At 34.1% G+C, this 11028-nt stretch overlaps 1 pseudogene; it reads right to left on the reverse strand.

Annotated features, from left to right (window-relative positions):
- Positions 1-1632: 1632 nt before the first annotated feature.
- The window catches only part of LOC111412719, a 24050-nt pseudogene continuing 14654 nt past the window's right edge, over positions 1633-11028 (reverse strand).

The following is an 11028-nucleotide window of genomic DNA, read 5'->3' on the forward strand; positions in this document are numbered from 1 at the left end:
GAAAGGATATATTTGACCACTAAGGCCCGAAAATTGAAACTTGTGAAGTTATTAATGTCTACTTAATTTTTCACACACACACACACACACATCGGCTTTGCATTGAAAATGTGGAAATTGGTTTGGTATTGTGACTTTGAAGCGGTTTATAGATTTAATAGGGTAATCTCAAATCCTGAGGTAAAATGCTAGATTGTCCAACCAAATATTTTTGTATGCTTGTATGTTTGTTATTATTTAGGTTATATTTTTGTTTGAGGACAAACAAATGTTTAAGTTTGGGGTATTTGATAAGTATATTTTATACACTTATTCGGTACCTAAAATAATGATATTTGGTAGTTCTTTTGATATAATATATTCTAAATTGTTCTGTTTTACGTTTAATTGGTGAAACTCCACAAATAAAAAGGACTTGAAGGAAAGAAGCATAAAATGGGTGAAAATGGTAAAATCTAAAGTGCGTGGATTAATTTGGCCAATGGATGAAAGTTGGAGATTAAATTTCATAATTTAAAAAGACTAAGGACTTGCAGGATAATATGAATTAATTGCTTTGAATTGGAGTCCTTTGGAAAGTCAAACTTAGCTGCTAGGTTAAATATATATACAAAAGACGCACAGAAATTTGGGGCTGCTGTTATTAATGTATATTCACGCAAATTGAGGGCAGCCAGGGGAGAAATGGGGTAATTTTGTTCATCAAATTGGTCGACTGATTGCACGTATATATATACACACTTACCGAGAAATAAGGGTGGCTTTGGTTGACAGCAATCATATAGATAACTTTGGTTGTGTAGTTAGAATTAGGAATTATCTCTTTCACACATGCAATCATATAACTAACTTGAACTAAATGTGTGATTTTCATACGAATTCAGACTAGGAATAGAATCAGGTCGTGTTAATCATAGGTTCGTATGCCTTGAAAAAGAGCATTGAATAATTTAGCATTATCGATTGTCAAAAACACATAAATGAAACTAGATTATGAATCAAGAATTAAAATAGATAGAAATAGGCGAAGTTGAAATCCAATATAATCCTCCGTAATTTGATAAAATCCTAACTTTTACAGCTTTCTTAGATTAGTTTGGTATAAATTAAATCAAAATATTTCGTTTGTTTTCATAATTCAAATTCTATACGAAATTATTAAATTTGACTTAAATTTATTCTCTGTGTGACGATAACTCTTAACTCATCAATTTTATTACTTGTCAACGATTTCGTACACTTGCGGGTATTACACGAATAGAGCCTTCAGACTTCAATGAAGCAACAAATTCACAGGTTCAGATGGTTGCAATGAAAAAGGAGCTAAGTATGATAGAAAAGAATGAAACCTGGCTGTTGGTTGATAGACCAAAGGATAAAAATGTGATTGGAGTTAAATGAGTGTTCAAAGCTAAGCTAAACTCTAATTGTTCAGTCAACAAACTCAAAGCCATGTTAGTTGTGAAAGGATATGCTTAGCAATATGGCATTGATTTCACAGATACAGTTGCTCCTATGGCCAAGTATGGAACAATCAGATTGTTGTTGCCATTGCTGCTCAAAGAGGCTTGAGAATACATCAATTGGGACAACCTTCTTAAACGGATATTTAAATGAAGAGATTTTCATTGATCAACCAGATGGTTTCCTAGTAATTGGAGAAGAGGATAAAGTGTATTTGTTGAGAAAGGCCTTGTATGGATTGAAGTAGGCTCCAAGAGCCTGGTACAGCAAAATTGATGAATACTTAGGCTGCCTTGGCTTCATCAAAAATGTTAATGAGCAAACACTTTATATAAAGCAAGTGGAGGAAGAATTTATCATCATTTCCTTGTATGTTGATGACCTTCTAATAACAGGTAGCAATCAAGCTTTAATTGACAGAGTGAAAGGTGAAATGAAGATGACATTTGATATGACAGATTTGGGGAAAATGCTGTATTTTCTTAGTTTGGAAATAAATCAAACACAAGATGGAATTTTTGTCTATCAAAGGAGATATTGTAAGGAAATTTTGAAGAAATTCAGCATGGAGAATTGTAAACTAGTGAGTACTCCCTTGGTACAAAATTTAAAGCTGATGAAGGAATATGGAAGAAAGAAATCTAATGAAAAGGTTTATAGAAGTTCGGTGGGAAGCTTATTGTATTTAACAATCATAAGACTAGACATCACCTTTGCTGCAAATATGCTTTCCTAATTTAGACAAGAGCCAAGTGAATTACACTTCCAAGCTACACAGAGAGTCTTAAGATACACCAAAGGGAATGGAAAGATGGGAATCTGGTTTAGGAGGCCATAAACTTTGGATTTAACTGGCTATACTGACAATGATTGGACTGGAACCTTTGATGATATGAAAAGCACTTTTGGATATGTATTTTATCTGGGATCAAGTGTTATTTGTTGGAACTCAATGAAATAGAAAATGGTGGCTCAATGAACAGCAGAGGTAAAGTATGTAGCTGCATCAGAAGCAACTAACCAAGCAATCTGGTTGATGAAAGTGTTGGAAGGTCTTAACCACAAATAAGCTGATGCAACCGTTATTTACTGTGATAATCAATTAACTGTTGCAATGGTTAAGAATCCAGTGTTCCATGGAAGAACAAAGCACATCAAGATCAAGTATCATGCAATCAGGCAAGCACAAGAAAATCATGAAGTGAAGCTAGTGCACTGCAATGCTGAAGATCAATATGCTGACATTTTAATTAAATTCTTATCAAAAAGAAGGTTTAAAAGAGAGAAAATGCCTTGGTGTTTCCAACAAAAGTGTCAAGGAGGAGTATTGACATTGGTTATCACTTTTGCTATACCAAAGTCTAGTATTTTTGTGTATTTAAATCAAGTCTATGTAATTGTATTTTTAGTGATTAAAATATCTATAATGATATGGTCTTGCATTGTTATAGAAATGCCGTCAACAAGTAAGGTTGTAGTAGGTGGGAGTTGTTGACTAAAAGCATGGTTGAAATCTTTTGCAATACATATATATGCTCCAACCGTGTAGTATGTATAATCTTCAACACTTTAAGTTTTTCATCTTTTTCCTACTCTTTGTTTTTAAAAAATCCCGTTAAGAATTCTATGAATTTCACGCTCAACGAAGCCGCACCACACGAAACCTGTTTCAAGCTCTCAAAGGCCAAAACTATTGCACGAACAACTCTTGACTTTCCTTATTAATCCCATCAATGGCAGCATGGTGGGAAAATGAGTTACAGCGTATCTATCTATAGCTCTTGCCATCTCATCTGCATTGAATAGTGCCTGATGAATAAAAAATTTACGTAATCTGGAACCCCATTTACAGAATAACCTCCGACTGCAATTCTCAATTCATCCGCTTTATTACGAACTAAAAATGCAAATCTTGGATTTAAATCAAGAACCTGCTTTTTTTTTAATCTCTAACAAATTACTCAATGGATTCATTGGAGTCACAATTGCACCTAAACTAAGAGCACCCAAGAAAATTACATGTTGGCAGCAAAATCAAGATTACATCACCTTGAATTACACCTAATAGGTGTAGTCCACTGGCCATGGAATTTCACTAACGAGAAAAATTGAGAATAAGAAACTAAAAATCCAGATTAAGAATCATTAAAAGCAGTGATCCCATTATGAGTTTCTAAATTTTCTCCATTTCTCACTGAATTCTAGAATATTAATATTAGTTTTAAACAGTCATGGTAGCCAAAAATTTAAGTGGTAACAAAAATATGATTTGCTATTGCCTCTTTTGAGGATCCTCAGCATCAAAAATTGTGCTACACACTAAACTATTCGCCAGGGAGATGCCCTATTTTTGTATGCCTTATTTCTGGATGCTGTTTATGGGCTAGATTACATCTCTCTAGTTGGTCTAGGCGGGTTAGGCATTAGTAAAATGCGTTTTCTATGTCATACATCTAAAATTACCAAATACAATATTTAATTAATAATTCCTACAACTAATCAATTATAAAATTTTTAAATTTTCAAAATGTACAATTTGGACTATTTTTCGTAGTTTCCACTTTCAACTACACAAGTCCTATATAATGCTTGTTCGACATTACTTTTACTGTTGTTTATTGTAAGAGAGCCTTTGAAAGAACTTAACTTAATTTTTGTTTGAGAATAATTTGTAAAAGAACTTTCTTTTAGAAAGTGCTTTTGGAGGAAAACTAAATTAGACCGGCTCCTTCAAAAGCTTTCCCAACTAGAAGAAACATTTTCGTAAAATTTAGTCAAACGGATTCAAAAACAAGTTTTAGATATCAAAAGCACTTTTTGACTTTTCAAAATCATGTCAAACGGACCTTTAATATATTTTCCTTTAGCCACTGTTGTTAGAAATTTTCTAACGTATTTTATTTTTGACTTTTGTACGAATAAAGTCATTTAAAAATTTGAAACTAAAGAAAAATAAAAGCTTTTGAAAAAAGGAACAAAATTAATAGAACGCGTCTAGGGGTGCCTAGTCGCACATTAAACAGTCAACTTTTGCATCACTGTCAGGGCGTGGAGTTTCACTTCTAGACGCTTTTTCCAGAAAACTGGTTTTAATATATTAAATCATGAATAAATTATGCATACATTTGGCATAATTTACCGAAAAATCAATTTTTTAACTCAATTTACTTACACATTATTGTAATAAAATAATTTTGCACAAGATTTGTCATTTTTCTCTAATTTTTAATCCCAACATTTTCAATGTATCATTTTTTACTTCAGATAATATTTTCCAAACTAGTCTAAGAAACCCACTACTACTTATGCCCCACAATAGCCTTTGGAAAATTGGCTTGTAGAATAAATTACGAACAAAGTATTTATTAATTTCTTACAAAAGCAAGATTTGTTTACATGTTCAAAATTGCATTATAAATATTCAATCAGCCATGAAAAGTTATCCTTGTGGAGTAAATAATATTTGAACTTCTTACTAGAATGGCATGCCTTCATGCTCCATTCTTGAGCTAATGAGCTATAAAAATGACCGAACTAAGAATTCAAAAACTAATCCTAGATTGAATTTTGGAGACGGAAATTAAGTATCCCAATTAGAGAATGATCTTATACCTAACATTATTCGTTCTATCCATCCTTTTTCTCAGCTAGTCGAACTATTTAACGATCTCTTTTCAGTTAATCGGTTATTGCTTTCTTGTATGGTTTAGTTGTGGTATTGTTTTTGCGATTAATGCTTGTTCCGTGTCTATGATAGTATTAAAATGCTTAAGGAGTAATATGCTAGTTCAGTGCCTATTGGTTTTGTTTTGAGGTCAATGGTCTTGATAAAAATGCAAATTGATAATGAAGTCATTGCACAATGATATGAAAGTATGAAAACTCATAAGCAAGAAGTGTTATTTATAAACTATGTCATTATTGGTATTATCATAATATTGTTTTATATTTTTATCATCATTAAATCTACGATAAAAAACTCAAAGTTCGGCGTTGATTAAATTATGATCGCATTGAAAAAATTCCTGGCTTTGTCCGTGAGAGCTATGATCCCTTGGAGAAGGGTCGAAAATGTGAGTCTGGATTTGATCATTTCCGGCTTCAACTAACTCGACTTCTTCAAAGGACTTAAAATTTGGATACAAGTATGCATCAGCCACAAAAGATCTTAAATTGCCATCAAATTCAGCAGCACAATCTTCCACGTCCTTGTTCAAAGCTTCCTGAAGAGCTCAAGCGAAGGAAGAAATTATTACCAATCAAGATCCAAAGAAACATCAATCTCAAAGAAAGTTAAGTTTAGGACATTGCAATTAATTATTTCAATAGCATTCTAACATTCAGTACTCTTGCAAACATAATGAAAATTCGTGTACAAAATTTTCAAATGAAAAGGCAAGTGGAACATCACTTCGGTAATTTTATGTGATCGACTATCCCTAGACTATCGTAAGAGCAGTAACATTGAATATTCCGAAGTTTAGCAACTAAGAGATAACATCTAGTTAAGCTAACTTAAAAAGAATTGAATGAAATGCTAACTTTTGAAAAGTATCGATTATCCAAACTGGATCTCACCTTAAGAGGGTACATTTTGAATGCAAGTTCAAAGCGATTCTTGCAGAACTTATAGAAGATCAATTTTCAGATAAGTAGAATGACGAGAAAAGGAGTGGAACTTACAGCTTTTTTTGTACTCAATAATCCCATTAACAGGATCCACGATATTAGTCAGCTTACTATTATGCGTCCATGAACGTGTGGCCAAAAGGCAGCAGCACTTTCATAACGTTGGTTGTATACATTAATAACCTACATGATAATAAGTAATAAGATTAATGATATAAGATTGGCAATAATTACAGCCATTGTCAATCAAAATCGCAGGTTAAAAAACTTAGGAGCTTCACTCAACTGATACCAATCACACAAAAGTGAACATAGTTTACATATGCACATGACCTTCAAAATATTTACCAACAGGCTCAAGTTGAAGTTGAAACAATTAATATGATAGAAGAAGCATGTTTAGCCAAGGTCAAACAAAATGTAAAAGAGATTTTCAAGTAATTCTTTGTTTCTAAACATGTTTGGATAACTTAGTTTAAAGGTAACTCTTATACCAAAAAAGAATAATAATACATTTTAAAACAAATTTATCGACTTACAATTTGCAAATAAATAGTTTAAGCTTAGCCAAACATGTTCATAGGAACATTTAGAATTATTTCAAAAATTCAGGACATGCACATTTCCATAATAGTGCTTCCCTCTGATAATTTCGGTTGACATGAATATACCAAGACTTATAAAACTTGAAAGTGAGTTAAATGTCTTCACGTTAACATTTGCATAAATTGAAATGATAAAAGCAAACAAAAATTCAATTGAGAACTAACCTGATGACAATACATGATGTATGCTAAGGCAAAAAAGACCAGTATAAAAGGAAGAAGAATCGGCGTAACAACCATATATACAATGCCCAGAAGGAAATATAATTGAAGTCTGGGGAGAGTCATGGGAAAATCAATGCCTCCGGGTTTCAGGGCCTTCTCTAGGTCACTTTCAGTTTTTACAATGAAGCTGTTCTTTAGGTGGAAAATCACTAAAGATTTCAATAGGAGCATCTCGCTAGCAATCCCAGACCACTCATCGACCATTATGTACGTGATAAAGAAAGTGGCTTTCATGGGAATTGACACACCGATGTGTCTTGCAAACCTGTAACCAATTAAATCTTCATTTAGAATGAAAATCATTAAGAAGAAAAGAAGAGTGAAAGACAGTGTCGTCGGAGTTATAGTCAGTCATACCTCCTGTTCAAAAACTATGCTACAAAACATAATTTAATCATATCCTTCCAAGATGTCACAATTTTCTTGTTAGATTTTGTGCCCCTAATTAGTTGGATTTTTTTTTTTTGGAAAATATGACTTTCTTATTTTCACGTGATTTTATTGGAAAGTATTGTTTCCTCTATTTCACGTAATTTTATTGGAAAATATTATTTCCTTTATTCCACATTATTTTTTTATATAATTTTCATCTTTATGGTATGGTATGTACATATAAATAGTGGCCTCTTCATTCAATTTAGTTTAAACTTCATTGCTGAATTCTTGTATTCTCCCCACATATTATCTTTTAATAAAACATCGATTCCTCTACTAATTTCTCTTCAATTTTGTTTACTTTAATCTTTTTTTTTCATCGTTGTGATTAAACATATTTCATATTGAGTCCATTAACCTCAATTCTTGCAATGCCTTTGGGTCCAACAAGTGTATTCAGAGCTAGGGTGCAAGTTTTTTGTGATTTGATTGAGATTTTTCAGAGATGACTACATTAAAATATGATATTTTGTTGTTAGATCGTACTTTGAGATTTTTGCTGTGGCAAGTAAAGATGAGGGTTGTGTTTACGCAAATAGATTTCGACGATACTTTGCTGAATTTCGATAAAATGTTAGCAAATTGGACAATGGAGGTGAAACAATGGAAAGATTGGAAGGCTTTATCGTAGATCCATCTTTACCTCTCTAATAACATTCTGCAAGACATATTGAAGGAAAAAAAGACAGTTGCTTTGTGGTTAAAATTGGAGCAATTGTGCATGAACAAAAGTCTTACAAGCAAACTACATCTAAAGCAAAGACTGTATTCACATCGTATGGCAGAAGGAGGATCACTGGAAGACCAACTAATAGTGTTTAAGGAAATTGTCATGGATTTGGAGACATTGGAGGTCAAATATGATGAGGATATGGCCTTGATCCTATTGTGTTCACTGCCCGCTTCGTACTCGTCGTTCCAAGACATGATATTGTACAATCGTGATGCGCTTACCATTGAAGAGGCTTACGATGCTTTATTCTCAAAGGAGAAGATGAAGCATTTGATTGGAACTATATCTTGGGATGAAGATGCTCTGGTACTCGTAATGATTGATGGAGGCATAGATCCAAAGTGAACTTCAGCAATTTGTATTGCTTCTACATCAAGAGGAAAGAACATGTTAGGAAAGATTGTGATAAGTTGTTGGCTAAAGGGAATTTGGCTACAAATCATGTGAGGCAATCATGTGATGCCTTTTCAGATGGCGGAGATGTGTTGAACGTATCTGACATGGACTCTAAGCCTGACGAGGAGTGAATTTTGGATTCAGCATGTACGTTCTATATGTGTCTCAGTCAGGACTTGTTTGAGGCATATGAAGCAGTTAAATAAGGTAGAGTTGTTATAGGAACCAACCAATCTTATCGGGTTGCTGGAACCTGCCAGGTCAGATTGAGGTTATAGGATGAGACACTTAGAATACTTGGCCAAGTTCGACATGTACTAGACTTGAAGAAAAATCTTATATCGCTGAGTACTCTAGATTGAAAGGTGTATAAGTTCTCTGTGAAGATAGAGGTGGAATCTTAAAGGTCCGAAAAGATGTTCAGATTGTACTGGAGGGATGAAAAAGGTCTCAATAGTACATCTTGTAGGGACATATAGAACCATTTAGAAGACAGGTTTAGTACCATGGTGAAAATTTAATTTGGTATAGCACCTCTTGTGATTGGCTCTAGGTTGGTTCAGAACACTACTAGAGAAAGTGATAGTGATTTTGCTTTGACAACAATTTCAGTGGCTACACTGTGTTTTCAAATGCTAGGGTTGGATCCATTGAGCGTAGGTATGGCATTGGAGATGTCGGGAATACTTTTGGTGTCTTTGAAGGTGACAGTTCTAGCAAGGAGTCTTCTGATCAAGCATTTTGTGTGATTTTTTCTAAAGGGTGTGCTTCGACCCTACTTGGTCAACTTTGAATTCCTTGTTGGAATTTTGGAAACCCAGGATTAGGGTTCGGGGTCGCTTGTGGACACCGGGCAGATGATGATGTTTTTTTTTGAGACGGAAAGTTTTGGATACTGTTTGAGGAGTTGGTCTATTTCGATGCAAATGGACTTATTTTTTCGAGGTGGAGAACTTTTTGAGCTTTTTTTGTTGTACCAAAATTTGGGTCAAGGTGGAGATGTGTTGGGCGGTATTGGATTTCTCTCACCCCAAAAGCTAGCTCAAGAGGTGACGCTTTCCCTCATAGTTATAAATTGAATCCCAATCCCGTCCACAACCAATGCGGGACAACCTCAACAATCTTCCCCTCACACATTGGGTTTTGTGGGAAGACCAAACATGTCTTCTCCCGCACATTGGGCCCTGCAGGAGATCGAACTTGTCTTCCCCTCACACTAAGGTCCTGTGGGAGACCAAACCCGTCTCCCCCTCATTTAAACCCCTTATCTCTGTGGCTGCTGGGCCAAAGACTTATTGATAAATCGGGCTCTGATACCAATGTTGGGTGGTATTAGACCTCTCTCACCCCAAAAGCTAGCTCAAGAGGTAAGACTTTCCCTCACACTTATAAATTGAATACCAACCCCACCCACAACCGATGTGGGACAACCTCAATATTTTTTTGATTTCTTAATTTGGAAAAATATTAGCACATAATTGCTACCTTTTATATAACAAAGCATTAGCATGTTTAGAGGTTTAATGGCTGGATACTCAGGGGTGGAAGTGTAATACAAGTAGAATTCTTCTCGAGTGCTGCTTCTCAATTGATATGGCTGTTTGGTGCAATGTATAGCATGAGTTCACCAAATTTTTTTTAGTCCCTTCTCTATTTTTGATAAGTAATAGACTTTGGTCCTGATTATTTAAACGATAACTTAAGCAACAAGAGATACGTTATATTACTCGATAGCTGACTTTTGAAGGACAGATTTGAGGAGCTGGAATGCTGTATCTGTAACTATGCTTCCCAGGAACACATTAATGAGCATGAAGTAGTAATATTTTGCAGCTGTTCTCCTTTCTAGTACTGATATAGTCAAGTGTCCCTCTATTTTTGACATAGTCATTAAAATTGTAGGAAGAAAGTACAAGAAGATTTTGAGCACCAGACCAGAAAAGAAACCCTGAATGGGCGATTTGACAAATTTCCTGCAAACAAAATCAGCAGATTTTGCTAAATCTAAGAACACAAGCAGCATAGCAAAACCAAATTTGACTAGTATCCAAGAAAATCATTAAGATTGAACAAATGTGTATAGAAAAAATGTACATTGTAATGGGAATGAGGGGTTTGACAAAGTCCCATAGACATGACATAAGTCAAAAAATTAAAATGCAAAGAGCCAAAGATACATATTCGAATCATGTTGACTACCTAAAAATATTAGATTGCATTAAGAAGAATGCAAGCAAAGAAATGAAATCCTTAGTTTATGCGGAATCGTGCATGGTTTAATATTTCGTTTTTATGACCTCCGTGAAAACCAAAGAGATGCAGGATAAACATTATCGTATTCATTTCGTCAACAATCCTCGATTCAAGATATATTTTTAAGCAATCTTAGTTTTACAAATTTGGTTCAACAATGCATAGAAAAAGAATAAATAGTGAGAACGCGAGTTATATATATATATATATATATATATATATATATAGAGAGAGAGAGAGAGAGAGAGAGAGAGAGAGAGAGAGAGAAAACTTTTCAAAAAACACTAC

Source organism: Olea europaea, chromosome 16, assembly GCF_002742605.1.
Source record: "Olea europaea var. sylvestris chromosome 16, O_europaea_v1, whole genome shotgun sequence".
NCBI classification, from domain to species: domain Eukaryota; kingdom Viridiplantae; phylum Streptophyta; class Magnoliopsida; order Lamiales; family Oleaceae; genus Olea; species Olea europaea.